Raw genomic sequence first — 16194 nt, 5'->3', positions numbered from 1 at the left:
AAGCCATTTAATCACCTGGTAACCAAGCTGAACATTCTGTTTAGGCATTTGAATACTTTATTACAAATATTTTTTTTAGTTGAGTACCTGTCAGTTATATGTAGTTCACTAAATACATACATACATACATATGTGTGTGTGTGTGTGTGTGTGTGTGTGTGTGTGTGTGTGTGTGTGGAGAGAGAGAGCGAGAGAGAGCGAGAGAGAGCGAGTGGGAGAGAGAGAGAGAGAGAGAGATTTTTAGAAATGAGATCAATGTAGAGGTTTGATTCTAAGAAGACAGAAGGAAAGCAAATTTTGGCTTTCAAAATCGTTGCATTATTATTGTCTGTATTTAAAATACTCCAAAACATTCTTTCATCTCCTTTCTAACAGTAAAGGTCATCTTTAGACACCCACACATACTACATACTCTTAGGCACTGTAGTCTTCCATCACCACAGATGAAAGAAAACAGATCAGATCAACTGGCAGTGTGCTAGGCACTGGGATTTAAAGAGACATGGCCTTGCCCTCAAAGAGCAAAAGCCTAATAGTCAAAAAGATGAGGTTACAGGCATTAAGCTCCTATTCTCCACCTTGCTATGTTGTTGTTAGCATCTCAAACTATTCGTTTCATTATTGTAATAGAGCAATACTTTTATATTTTTATAACCATAAGGATACCATCTCAGAAGTACTATCAAATCAAAAGCCTCAAATTTTAATCCACCAGAGTTCATAGCTTTTACAAATCAAAATTCTTTCTACCATTTTTATGACATGAAATAATTCCAAAAATAAACAAAAGAAAAATTCCTTTCGGGATTTTTCTCTTCAAGATGCTCTTTTGATTTATAACGAACAAAATGTACATGTAGCAGAAATCAAATATGACATCACAGTATAGGGCTTCGGTTTTCTTCATGAAGCAAAAGATCATGTCACTACACTGGATAAATTTTATAAATCTGTCATAACAATATTTGCTCAACCTTGATTTGTCTTGACATGAACTTCAATCTTTAACTTCCAAGAAAGGTGACTATGCGAATCCAGCAGTCTCCTGTGTAACATGTTGCTCAGTTTCAGGACTAAGGGCAAAGTGTTCAAGAAACATACGTTTGCCGCTTGGGTCTTGAAAAAAATTTCACACTAATAAATTGGAGGAAGTCACTTAGTACCTGAAATAATCTGAAACAACTGCAGAAATCATCCAGGTTTTTAAGAGTAGTAACTTCTTCTACAGGTATAGAAATCATGTTTATTTGTTTTGTCCTAAACAATTTCAAATGGGAAAATTGTTTGGACATGAAAGTTCTTCTTAGTCTATGAATAAAAAGCAATAAGAATGAAAGGAAAGCTAACTTTACATAAATATAAATGTTTCGAATCCCAGCACAGTACCTTGTACATAATACTCTTAGATCAATGAGTTAGCCAAAATGCTCAATATTTAATAAATAAATTCGTACCTTCTCGGTTAAAAAAAAAAAAAGACAAATGTCTCAACCAAACATTAATATGTTTCAGTACTCATCATATGCCCAGCACTTTATGGCACACAGAAGTTTAAGACAGGATTCTGCCCTTAAGGAATCTGCAGTATAACCGAGGAGTGACAACTAACCACAGAAAAATAGATAATGCTAAACTATGAGATTCTGAGGTATGTAGTTCCTCCTCCTCCCCAGGACTATCATATGTCCTTTCTTATTGCCTTAATAGCATTAATCACTATCTGAAATTATCTTGTTCACTTATTCACTTGTCTGTGCTATGCTTTCAAGAAAACAAGTTCCCTAACAGCAGAGACTTTAATTTCTCTGGCTTATTATTCACTTTTGGATCTCTAACACTTAGAACAGTAGCAGGTACATAATACCAGCTCAAATATTGGTTGAATAAATTAAGTATTCAGAGAAGAAACAGATAGATATAATTTCATTAAACTATAAAGAATTGTACTCTAATTGTTGGGTAGGATTTGAATAGCCAAAAAGAGAGAAAGAGAAGAAAGTCAGACAGAAGGAGCAGCATTCACATTTTATTTTAGGGAAGTAGCATTTTACTTTTGTGAAACAAAGGGTTCAAGTTGAAGGATATTAAATTTTGAATATATAGGTTGGGGACAGAGTAGAGACAGTCTTGAAAACCACAAGGGGTAGTCTAGACTAAGTCTGACAACCACTGAGAATCCTTATGATTTCCTGATTCAGAGACAGATATGGAGAAGGTGGTATTTTCAAAAGATGACTTCAGGTGGTACAGGTCCACAATCTCTTACCTGAGACCCTTGAAGCCAGATGTATTTTAGAATTCAGAGTGTTCCATATTTTAGAAAAAAATATGGTATGTGTACTATATGTTACAAAATATACCCAGCAGAGTCTGCGGTAGCACCCTAAATCAAATGTACTCAGGTTAGTAGTGAAACATGAATATTCTACAAAAAAAAGGATAAAGACTAAATACAGCCTCAGGTCAAGTTTTGTGGCCAAATGATAAAATTCTGTATTCAGAGCTTTCAGATTTTTGAATGTCAGAAAAGGGTTGTAGGCTGTAATGTTCAGGATAGACTGGAAAAGTAATCAAAGGCTTAAAAGGCAGCTTGTAGAGATCAGCAAGTTTGGTCTATTCTACCTAAATACTAGCTACCATTTCCTGAGCATTTATTATGTGCAAGCACTATGCTAAGAGCTTTACATGCATTGCCTCAGTTAAATCCACACAGCATTCCTATGATATAGGAATTGACTGTCCTATCTTATAGGTCAGGAAATCAAGGTCTGTAGTCATTAACTCATTGGCCTAAAGTCACAAATAAATTGCACAGTTGGGAATAGAATTTCAAATGGGATTAGCATTTAAATCTGAGTAGAATCCAAGTTCTAAAACCTGTCTACATTCTGAACTCTGTCTGCCAGAGTCTTCATCAGTATAACAATAATGGTTAGAACTCAAGTTCTTTTTTCAGTCTTGGTCTTTCCATAAACTTTGCTTTGTACTAAAACTTTCCTCTGATTAGAGCAATCACCCCACACACCCCCGCCCCCTTCTTCAACCACCATCTCCTATTCATTCTTTCTGGTCTTAGCGGAGGTTATAGTTGGTCCCGTTATAATCTCCCACGGTTCTCAACTTCTTTTGTAACACATTCCAATTATCAAATTACAATTCTCTATCAATGCCTGTCTTCCTTGCTATAATGTAAATTTGATGTAGTAAAGGTTAGGTCTCCCTTAGTCCCCACTGTGCCCTCGGTATTTTGCACTGTTTCTAGCACATAGTTAGCATTCAAAGCTGTCATGACAGCCTGAATTGAAGAGGGGGAGAGAAGAGAGAGACAGAGAGATCCAGTTGTGAGCTGACAAGCACTTAGACTAGGACAGTAGCAATAGGAATAAAGAAGACAGTTACTATATAATTGTGTTTAAAATTACACTTGCTATGGAAGAAATGTACCTAGACATATGATTGTTGTTTGTATTAAATAGAGTAACTTAATATCTGTTGTTGTGATTACTATCTTTATAGCACACAAATAACCTCTTAATGGCTATGATTATCACTCTGGAGATACATCACCTCACAATGACTCGCCATGTATCTACTTCAAGTAGCTTTTATAAATAACCACATCATTTAGTTTTCTGATGTAGCTGCAAAATTAATCTGACAAAACAAAATGACTCACTCCTTTCAAGATTTAAGAGTATAAATCGCCTAAAACTGAAAATTATACCTGAGTTTTGAATAACGTGTTATTATAATATACTTTTGGTAGGAAAAGATGCATAAATCAACCAATGATTTAAGTTAATTTCACCATTAGTACTTTTAACTGATAGTCTTGGATCTGCAAATAATTCCTAATTCAGGAACAGATTGTGGTCTAAAAGTTCATCTGTATGGCAAGTCCTTTAGCTCCTGGAATACATGCTTCCAAAGGTGCAACAAATAAAAATGGATTCCAGAGTGAAAGTAGATCATCCTTTCCCCATGGAAAACAGAAACTGCTTGTTTGGACTCATACAAAGGGGACATTGAAAATAACTATTAGAACAAATCTTTAACACTTAAAAACTTAAGCAAGACATGAGTATAGGGTAGGCAAAAAGGATGTAAATTTATGGAAATCTTAAAAAGGACCTTTAAAAGAATATAGGATTAACAAAAAAAAATATATTAAATTTTGTAACCTTCATTTTTCCCCCACTGCCTTCGGATTCTATAATGAGTAATGATAACTCCGCTTAAAGCTTTTGTCTCATAGTGTTCCTAAGTTGTTCTTTACTTAGCTTTAATCTAGATAAGGGATTCCATCTAAACATAGTGACAAGTTCTGTCAAAGTAAAATAAAGAACACATTGTAGAAACATTTCATTTATTTCACAGTGTTTTACAAACACTATCATAACAAATTAACAGGTAGTTTTAAATTTTTGACATTTTTTATGATTTCAGGCAAAGTGACAATTTTATTAGTGTTTATTCTAATAGAACTCAAATTTCTTCTACTCTAACACTGTATTTTCCACAATGCTTCATGTATTTAACTGAGAGGGAGGAAGAACTACAAATAAGTCACCAAATATACTTAGCCCTTGAGGCCTTGTATGCAGTGTGTAATCACTATACCAGTTACAATATTAAAGAAACAATTACTATACGTCCCTTTGCCTGAAAAATTACAGGCAACTAACATAACGATCCTTACATATGTACAGGTCAAAACAAGTGATTCAAACTTTTTACTTTTTTTTTTTTAAAGCCTACAGCACCCGGTATTCCTAGGTGGTCTCCCATCCAAGTACTAAAACCAGGCCCGACCTTGCTTAGCTTCAGAGATCAGACGAGATCAGGTATGTTCAGGGTGGCATGGCCGTAGACTCTACTTTTTTAATATTGTAAAATCACAGATATTTTTCAGTCAAAAGATTTTGATGCAGAAAACACGTTTTTTTCCCCCCTTTCCACTAAGACTTTAAGATAATAGCAGTATCTCCTATACATCAATATATAGACCACATTTTGCATAAAGCCAAAAAATATGAAGGGCTAGTAACCTCTTCTGCAATTCTTTGACTTTGCAGATGCCAACAAAAGCTCATGACCAACAAAGTTAAGTCCTTTCATGGGGATTCCTAAAAACCCATGAGGGACACATACATATCTCTGCACATCTTAAACTTGCCAGTAACACTCAGATTATGTATGAGAGGTATTCTTTGATAAAAGAAGTCTAAGTTATGCAGACTAAATTTGAGAAGTTCTGAACTTATTTTAATATTAGCTTTTTTCAAATTTCTATTTTCTTCACTGCTGAGTAATTTGGTTTCATAGCAGTGTAGCCAATTAAAGATTAGAAAGTTTGAAAAAACGTTACTATGCAATTGAAAGATTTATAATCAGTAGATCACTGAAATACAAATATAAATAAATGTGCTTAAAGGTTTATAGAATTTCTCTTACTCTGCTGTCATGAGTTCTAGCCCACAAATTAATGAGCCAACACCAGAATCATAGACAGGTGTTTTTTGTTTTTGTTTTCTTTTTTTTTACAATATTCCTAAATTGAGTTTTATTCAAGTACCTCTCTATTTGCTGATAATATTATACTTATTTTAAGCGAAATTACCTATTTAATGGCCATAATCAATACTATTGAAGTTTTCAATGCACGTAGAACCTTTATAGCCCTGATCAACACACATACTCGGTTCTCTTACTATATTTTGCTACACAACATTCTCAATGATGGTTGAATTCTCAAATCAGCTTACAAATTCTCATTTAATTTATAATACACCTTCAGATTAGCACTAGTAATCGTTTTCCACTTGCATCCTCCTTTGACACACTTTCTGTAGAAAATAAACACTCTAATTCAGGGTGTCAAAAACCTGGTATTTTCCTTTCAGCACGTAGGGCTGGCTACACTAGGTACATAAGGACACAGAAGAGAAACAACTGGGCACATATTTCAGTATAAGTGTTCAAAGAGCTCCTGGGATGTCTTAACTGGGAAACAGAGAGCAATTTACAAACCCTTCCATAAAAAAAAAAAAATTGTCCTGGGATCTAAATTTCTTCATTAAGACTGCCTCTAGAGTACTTATGGTGAATTTGTTCAAGAGCTTAAACACAAGCTTAATCTACCAACTTGAGAAGTCTCTCCATTTTCAGATATCTATTGAGTTCTGAATATCTCCAGTTTCACAAACTATACACAGGCACCTTTCAAGTTTTTAAATAGTGACTATTTTAGTAATGTACTAGAATGACCTCTTCCCTCTCTAGTTATACCATAATAAAATATGCTACAAAGGGCATTTTCTTTCACATGAAATGCAGAAATGAAACTTTATGTAGGCCCAAAGCTACAGTGACTAAATATGAAAATGTAACTGACGGGGTGGCAAAATTTTAAAACTCAAGAAGTAATGAAGCATGGTGTCAATCACCAGTAGCCAACAAGGCTGAATGCTTTCCTCAGCTAGAGTGTGCTTTAAAAAAACCCAAACACCACAAAAGTGGTATTATTTTGTTCCCAGAAAGTATTTCTTGATGTCCCTCCCAGCGTCTTAGTTCAAACCTTGATTACACCATTTATCATAGTATATAATTCCCCACTAGAGAGTACGAATTTCCTGAGGTAGGGATTGGGTCTTAAATAGTTTTGGATATGGTTATAAATGGGTAAAAGATGGCCTTTGTATATTAGCCCTATGTTGTTTACTTCTTTGTAACAGCTTAGGCCCATTAAAAGCCCACAGATGCCAAACTCAAATTTTTACGCATCCAATGGTTTTAAATATAGCCCAAGTAAGCATATTCTCAGCCATTTAGAGCCAGCCTTGTTTATATACAAGGTGAAACTGCACCCAACATCTGCCAGCCAAAGATAAAATAAACCCAACAGCTCTAAAAAGACCCCAACCGCCACTGTCCTTTCAAGCCCTCTGACCCAAAGACTCTCCACTGTGCTGCTGAGTGACATCATCTAGACACATATCCTCCCTCTCTGATCCTCTTCATCTCCAGGAGTTCCCTTGCCCTCCTCCCCTTCTGGGTAGTAGCCCCCTGCTATTGTCTCCAGAAGGTCTCAGGCTATGAGAGGCTTCCCATACACACAAATCTGCCAAAGTATCACTCAAATAAAGCTTGTTGCATGCTATTGTCATCTCATAGTCATATCTTTTCCCCTTAATCAGCCCCCAAATCCTTCAAACTCACTATACGATATCTTGCCAATGGCCTTTGGAGCAGCTACACATTTATTGAATTAATTACTAGAAGCTATTAATTTCTCACTTTAAAAAGGATCTTTCTCATGTTCGAGAATAGTCCGTCCCACCACCAAAGCAGTCTATCACATAAGGAACCTGCGGGACAGAACATTGATGGGCACAAAGCTGAAATGGCAAGAAAGAAGAGATAGATAGCCATAATATGGATGCCAACAACAAAAGTATAATTACAATGATCATTTATTGAAAGTTAACTATGTTCCAAGTACCATACTAAGCATTTTACATATTTTTTAAGACTTAATTTATGCAGCAACTCTTGAAGTACATTCTATTATTTATCCCCATTTTATAGGTGGGGAACCTGAGGCTCATAGATATAATATTAACTTAGTCATGGCTCATAGCTGTTAAAAAATGGAAACAAGATAATCCAGGTTTGTTATTCTCCAAAGTCTATGCTCTTAAACATTCCATATCAAATAAGTAAGAGTAACCAAGAAGTTAATGACAGCTTTAAAAGAAACAGCAGCCAAAGAAAAAAAAACAGGACTGACAGAGAGCATATAATAGATATTCCGGGATACCACAGCTACTTCAGCTCAAGGGCAAGGGGTTGGAGTTAGGAAGTTAAGTAATAAAAGAAAACAATATAGAATTTTAAAACCAAGAAAATAAATCTACAGAGAAAAATCTAGATTAGCAAAGAAATAACATCAACTTTAAAGAGTGAAATTAACAGTTAACCTTCAAAACATACTCATAACATTTACCTAACCATATTATAAGAAATACCTGTACTCTCTCTGGTTTTCACTGACCATCCAGACTAGCTGATTAGGTTTACCCATATCCCTATCTATGAGGTGAATAAAAAGTGTGCTGGGTGGGGGGATCTTTCAAGAAGGAATTATTACACATACATACCTCTTGGACCTAAATATTCAGAGCCCATAAGGGTTTGCTTAGAAAGTAACCTCCCATCACCCACCTTACCCTAGTTGACTGGTTGCTTATTAGGCAGGAGAATAAAATAACAACAAATAGGAGGTTTATTTTAAAAATCAATGTTTAAATTTGAACTATAAAACATTTGAACTATAAAACTGAATCTGAATTTTTCAAAAACACAAATTAGAAACCAAAGAAAGGAATGTCTGGGTCTCTTTTTCCTCTTCTGGGATATAGGGCTTCAAATTCTATCTCCTAATCAAACTGCCACAATTCATAGAGCAACATTTACATCCTGAGCTTATTGCTGCTCCAGCTAGACAGCAACAAGTCCAAGAAATACAATGGAGGGAGAGACAGAGGGAGAAAAGTGAAAAGAGGATGAGGGAGGGAGGGAAAGGGACAAGAAGAGGGAGGAAATAAATGAATGAATGAGAATCTCTTAAGCTGACAAATTACAGAGGTGAATACCTAATAAGGAATAGTGTTAATTATTTGTATACTAAAAAGAAAGAAAAAAGAAAAGCTAGAACATCACTACTACTACTATTAGTACTACTAATTAAGATTCACTAAGCACTGTTCTTCTGCTTTGGTTTAATTAATTAATCCTACAACACACCTGTAATGTAGGTATTATTATTTCCATTTTACTGATTAGAAAACAGAGGCACACAGAGGTCAAACAAAACCATTTTATAGCATTCTCTGACCTGTATGCAGCATCATCATGCTGGCTAATATAACTTCACAAAGTACCTAGTAAACATAGGACTGTGGTATGGTGTGATCCACCGTGGTACAGGTGGAGGCATCTTAACATATTCAATAGTTCCCTTTGTTTTAAACCAAGGGAAGTTTTTAACCTGACATCTTAGATCATGTACATAGTTTACTTTCAGAATTTGAGCAAGCTCTATAAAGCACAAAGGTCATGTGCCTCCCAGATCATCCACATGAACTTAGCTTGTATGACTTAGCTTGTGTATAAAAGCTATTTTTTTTTTCTGACACCAATAACACACAGACCTTTGATGGCATTCATTAATCAGCACTTGACCGACCAACTGTAAAATATAAAATAGTAGGAAACAAAATGCACTCTCACAAGTGCAATGGAAGATTTTCTTATGGTATTTGCATTTTAAAAATACAGAAGAAAAATGCCATGAAATAAATGCTAATGATCTCTATAAGATGAATTCTCAATTTCGATTTGCATTAAAAACGTTTATTCTCCTTATTTAAATTACATGGGAAAAATGAGATACTCCCATCCTACATAATAAATCCTACAACAAAGATTAAAAACCTTCCCAGTTTCTGCTTTCATCTACCTAAGTTTAGCTCCAGCAACATATAAAAGTGAGTACATTAACTTAATCCTTCAAGGGCTTTAGGACTTCAGCATAAGCTTTGGAGACAACCAGCAATGAAGAATTCATTCTTTTTGACCTAGCTTTGCCAAACAGAAGCTTCCCTTGAATTCCAGAAAGAAGGTAGAACCACAAACTTAAGTCTTACTAACTGTAATCATGACAGGAGGAAACCGGTATAAAATGAGGTCATGTTTATGATATGCTACTTACTAGTCTCTACATCTAGTACATTTTAACTCAACCACAGGCTAATTTTGCGAAGGGGATGAGGGAATCTGGAACTGAAAACAAATCAGAAAGAATTACTTCAGAAATATCCATTTATAATTGAGTGGTTTGTTGCAAGCCTTCTAGAAGTACATTTATCATGAGTAAAATCTGTCAAATTGATGGGAATTTCTCTGCCAAAATCCAAGTTGATGAGACCAAACACAAATGTTAATATTTGCTCTTAATGAAAAGTGACTTAGATTTTCTTCTGCCTTCCCCTCTCCCTGCCAGCATGAGCAATGAGAATGTTCCAGCTTAAAGAATATGTGAGGTTATACTAATCAAAAATCCCTAAATCATATTATGTATTTAAAATATTCTTTAAAAAGTTTTAACTGAATTCTTACAATAATCAAGGAAAAAATAAATATCTTAAATATTGCATGACAAGGCAAAACCTATATGGGTGCTTATTGGAGAGAGACTGAAAAGTATGTTCTCAATCTTTTAAAGTATAAGTGATAAATTATAAGGTTCTCATTGGTACTAAAATTCTGTCTCTGCTATATTTCTAGTAAAAATATGACATGTGCTTGAGCTGGAACCTTTAATATGTGAACTCAAAAGGATGAAATTTTGACCAAGCCTGAAAAGGGTGTTGTAATAAACAACTAAAAAGAGATAGATATATCATATGACCAGGAGGAGAACAGTTAGGAATAGAAATGTTTGGAAACTGGTAGAAACTATATTTACGAACTTAACCAAGTTCAGTAAAGGAAGGAACTGCCAAATAATTATTGAGTAAAATAAAAGGAGACTTCCAGACTGAGGTTAATTGTTGAGGCAATTCTGATCTAAATCCAAGAACTTATACCTAGAAACTAAATTAAAAGTTGCAAGAGGTTGGTTAACATTCAGCCAAGAATGACCAGGTGCTGGGGTCGGGGAGCGGAGAAGAGGGAGCAAGAGAGAACCATAAAAATCTCAAACACTTTAATTAGCTATGTCAAACTGTTTTTTTTTTTTAATGTGTCTATCTAGGACTCCCACTTCTGCCCAGATTTATCGTACTGCCAAAACAAACACATATACCAAAAAATAAAGGACAACTATTTCAAATGACAGTTTTTCAAGACACTGGACATCAGGCAACAAAGTCCAGTGATCACTGAAAGATGGTGAACAAATGAGGCAAACCCTACAATTGCCCCAGCATACCACATTAAGAGAGTGTCCAGGTGGTGGCACAGGGAGGGGACCCAGGCAGAGTTCTGCAGATGCCCAAGTTGAGAGGCTGAGAATTCAAGGAGACCAGGCTGCTAGAGTTCACAAGACAGAGTGCCAGAAAGAAGAAAGCTACCCAAAGAGAGAACTCAGGAGGATCTCTGGAGGTCCAACCCGTGTATTTAGCAGAATGCTGATTGGTGCACATCTGTAAAGAAACTAGCTAAGGATGGGGAAGAAAGAACCATCCAAGAGGCTTAGAGACAGGACACTGCTTGGCCTTCATACAGAACTGGGAATACAACCTGTTTCTACTAGCCAGACAGGAAAACTTCATAATTAATGAGGCATTCCATAGAGCTCTCAGAAGGTTCTTGCCTTGTTAGTAAGGGAATAATTAGCCCTAGACTAAACCTCGCTCTGGTCTTGCCAAATCTCAAAAGAAAGACCGAAAAGGACCAACCTGCTTCGAAGTAACAGAACTACTTCCTAGAACCTAATGCTCTACAATAATTATAGTGATATAAATATCCACCACCTAACAAGGTAAAATTCAGTAAATCCAACATTTAATCAAAGATTGTCAAGAAGGCAAAAACCAAAAATGTATGACATATAATGAAGAGGAAAAGAAAACCAATCAATCAAAACTGACTCAGAACTGACACAGATTGTTAAAATTACCAGACAAGGGCATAAAAGTTATTTTTACCTGATATTCTGTATGTTTAAAAAGTGGAGATATGACAGATATTAAAAAAAAAAAAAGACCCGACCCAAATTGAACTTGTAGAGATGAAAATTACAATGTATGAGCAGAAAAATTCACTGGATAGGATTAATGTCAAATTAGACATTGCAGTAGGAAAGATCAGTGCACTTGAAGACATATACTATAGAAACTATCCAAAATGAAACAGAAAAAAAAGAAGCAAAAATGAAAAGAGCATCAGTAATTTGGGGGACAATTTCAATTAACCAAATATATGTGTAACTGACATCCCAAAAGAAAAATGTATGAGGAATAACAAATAAAGATATTATGGCCAAGAATGTTACAAAAAAAATTTAAAAACAAACAAACAAAAAACCTATAAAACCATTGATCCAAAAAGTCCAAAGAACTCCAGCACAAGAAACATGAAGAAAACTACACCAAGGCACATCTTAATCAAATTACTGAAAACTAAGAGATTAAATGTTAAAGGCAGCCAGAGGCAGGGAAAGGGCATGTCGTGTAAAAAGATGGGAGAAAATAAACTATGCAAACAAAAGTAAAAAGGCTATATCAGACAAACTGGGTTTCACAGCAAAAAATATTACCAGGGATAAAAAAGTCATTTCATAATGATGAAGAGGTCAATTAATCAGAAGCATATAACCATTCTAAATGTTTATGCCTGTAATAATAGAGCTTCAAAATACATGAAACAGAAACTGATAGAACTGCAAGAAGAAATAGACAAATCCACAACTATAATCAGATTTCTATGTCCTCTCTCGATAACTGATAGAGCAATTAGCAGAAAATCAGCAGAAATATGGAAGACTTGAACAACACCATCTATCAACCTGATCAGGTCGACATTTTTAGAGCATTCTACCCAACAACAGCAGAATGTACATTCTTCTCAAGTGCATGTGGTACATTTACTGCAAAACAAAGTCTCAATAAATTTGAAAGTATTCAAGTCATACAAAGTATATTCTCTGACCACAGCAGAATTAAATCAGAAATCAAAACCAAAAGATTTCTGGAAATTCTCCAAATATATGGAAACACACTTATAAATAACAAATGAGTCAAAAAAGAAAACAAAAGAGCAATGAGAAAGTATTTTAAACTAAATGAAAATAAAATCACAGCATATCAGAATTTGTGGGATGCTGCAAAAGCAGTAATTAGGGAGGAAATTATAACAAGAATTGTCTAGATTAGAAAATAACGGAGCTCTCAAATAATGACCTTAGCTGCTACCTTATGCAAATAGAAAAAGAAATGAAACCCAAAGCAAGAAGGAAATCATAAAAGTCAAAATAGAAATCAATGAAACAGAAAAACAATATAGAAAAATCAATAAAACCAAAAGTAGTTTAAGAAGACCCAACACTATGGCTTCACTTGTATGGTATACCAAAATCAATCATACAGAAATGCTTTCAGAAAACTGAAGAAAATGCAAACCGATTTTTGGTTTGGGGTCAGGGATGAGAGGGAAAGGGAGGGATTCCCAATGGCCATAACCCCTTTGGGGGGTGTGTGGTATGTTTACTATCTTGATTGTGGTGATGGATTCACAGGTGTGTACATATGCAAAAGTTAGCAAGCTGAACATTTTAAATATGTATGGTTCATTGTATGTTGATTTCAATAAAGCTGTTTAAATAGATTGATAGAATAGACAGATAGATAAATGACTATATAACCACAATCAACTTATCTCTACTTATAAAGTGTGAAAAGAAAATAGAATTGAATTTATTTTTACTAGAATGTACATATTCAAATCACTTGTTTCCTTTCAAAAACAGTAAACTCTGATTACCATTGCAGATACGCAAATATATGCTAGACTCAAAGCAAAATGTGACCTTGAAAGTGGCTTATAAACTAGTCTCTTATAAACTAGTTCTGAATATAGTTCCCAAAATTCCAGAAGGCATTTTGAGAAATGGTAGCAGTATCATTACAAAATAAAAACAAAACCCCTATCACCCAGGTTAACTATACTGAAGGGACAACAATTAAACATATTTACAAGGATGTGTGGATTTATTATTTTATAGCCTTAGTTTATTATCTGTAGCCCAAGATTTTTTTAACACTGTGACAAAATAGGTTTTACACCCTAACCAGATGACTGAAAGAACTGTATGGGTGACCCAGATCAGGGGAAAGGTAAACAAAATACATAAAAGGGTTCAGGTTCTGTGTTTGTTTTGGAGACATATCAGAAGACCAAAAAAAAAAAAAAAAGATTAATTGAAAAGTAAAAATGACAAATGAGGCATCTTATACTCATCTATTACATTTGTGAAATAATTTTTCTGATACGACTCCTATATTCCACTATGTTTAAATACACATTGAGTAGCAGTCACTCCCTTAAACCTTAAGCCTTTCTCATCAATAGTCAAACGTGAAGACATTCTTAATTATGTATAAAACTTCTTGCAAAATACTCTAGGTCAGTGAAGCTTAAAAGAGAAATATACATGAGGCAAAGCATCACATTACATCTTGTGTGTGCCCCACTTCCTCTTAACTATGACTGCTTAAGTCCAATGATGACAGAAAATAAATCTTCACTGTTTAATCAATATTGCCATGTGAATGCATAACAAGTGAAGTATTGCAATAAGTCTCCCAAGAGTGTGACTTTCAATGAGATTTGGTTCCATTAATAGCTTGCATCATTAGTCAATGATGGTTGCCCCTGAGTTGAAAATATTTGCTCTGAAATTCACTTTCAAGTGAAAGGCTATTTCGTTGCACAAAAGTGAATGATCCGAATAAATGTTTTGCTGCCTAGATCTTTTTTCTTCCAGCTAAAGAGTGATCAAATAATTATCAGAAATTAACTACATGTAAGTCTTAAAATGTAAATTACATATGTATTTTTTTACTGTGTGATATATATTTATCCTATAAGAATACAAGCAAAGTTTTAGTGTAATGGATTTTTAAAAACACACAGAACTTTCCACTTCATTATTTAATCATCAATGGCACTTAAAAGAAGTCAGAAATTCTCTTGTTTAATAACAAACTTCTCTGAAAGTTACTTAATATTTTCTTTGCTAGGTCAATAGTCATCACAAATTGATTGATTCACTTAAAAGCACACTATTTTTCATAATAATATGCTTAAACATAAACAGACACAAACGTGTATGTATGTGTACATACACACAGAGACACACACACAGTTTGGAGTGTAAGGAACTTTTGTGGCTCATCTCTTCTGACATGAAGTTTCAAATAGTTTTGCTTAGTTTTTCTGCAGAATTCTAGGCAACATTCTTCAAGCAAAATAAACTTGCCAAATCAAAACAATTATCAATCATCATAGAAAGAGAATATTGATACAATTTATGTATTCACTCATTCACTCAATATATATTTAATAAATACCAGACACTGTGCTAGGTGCTAGAGATTAAATGGTGTGTGAAAAATGAAACATGATCCATGCTTTCATACAGCTTAGAAACTAAGTGGGAAAGATAGACATTAAAGAATCACATACACAAACTTATATGATAAATTCTATGAAGGAGAGGTACATCTGCTATGAAAGCATGCAATGGGAACAGATTACTGAGCCAATGAGGTGATGGAAGAACTGAGCTGAGGTCCTAAGGAAGAGTAGAGGTTAATTAGAAAATAAGTGAGGGCCATAAAACAGCCTATGTAAAATTCTTAATATAGCAACTTTGGAAGACAGTTCGGCAGTTTCTTACAAAACTAAACACAACTAAACATACTCTTACCACTCCTTGGTATTTACCCAAAGGAGCTGAAACTTATGTCCACACATAAAGCTGCACACTGATGTTTACAGAAGCTTTATTCATAATTGCCAAAATTTAAAAGCAACCAAGATGTCCTTTAGTAGGTGAAGGTATAAACAAACTGTGGTACATCCAGACAATGGAATACTTTTTCAGAGCTAAAAAGAAATGAGCCACCAAGCCAATAAAAAGGCATGAAAGAAACTTAAATGCATATTACTAAGTGAAAGAAGCCAGTCTGAAAAGACCACATACTATACGATTCCAATTTTATGATGTTCTAGAAAAGGCGAAACTATGGAGACAGTAAAATGATCAGTGGTTGCCAGGGGTTAGGGCAGAGGAAGGGATGAATACACAGAGAACAGAGGATTTTGAGGCAGTGAAACTATTCCGTATGATAATATAATACATGTCATTGTATATTTGTCAAAACCCATAAAAAGTACAGCACCAAGAGTGAAGCTAATGTAAATGATGGACTTTGGGTGATAATGATGTGTAAAGGTAGATTCATTGTTTGTAATAAATGTACTACCCTGGTGCAGGATTTTGATAGTAGGGGAGGCTGTGCATGTGTGGGGGTAGAGATATATGGGAACTCTCTGTACTTTCTGCTCAGTTTTGTTCTGAACCTAAAATGGCTCTAAAAAATTAAGTCTATTTAAAAATAACACACA

The 16194-nt window shown here is 34.7% G+C and overlaps 1 protein-coding gene and 1 pseudogene across 1 annotated transcript in view; both read right to left on the bottom strand.

Moving 5' to 3' along the window:
- Positions 1–16194, bottom strand: part of DIAPH2 (diaphanous related formin 2) — a 791459-nt gene that overhangs the window by 751228 nt on the left and 24037 nt on the right. The gene's annotated exons all lie outside the window — the stretch shown is intronic.
- LOC111746349 lies at positions 4752–4872 on the bottom strand (annotated as a pseudogene).

This window comes from Pteropus vampyrus, unplaced genomic scaffold, assembly GCF_000151845.1.
Source record: "Pteropus vampyrus isolate Shadow unplaced genomic scaffold, Pvam_2.0 Scaffold184, whole genome shotgun sequence".
Lineage (NCBI taxonomy): Eukaryota > Metazoa > Chordata > Mammalia > Chiroptera > Pteropodidae > Pteropus > Pteropus vampyrus.
The sequence above is the reverse complement of the archived record's forward strand: the minus strand, read 5'-3'. Positions and strand labels throughout refer to the sequence as shown.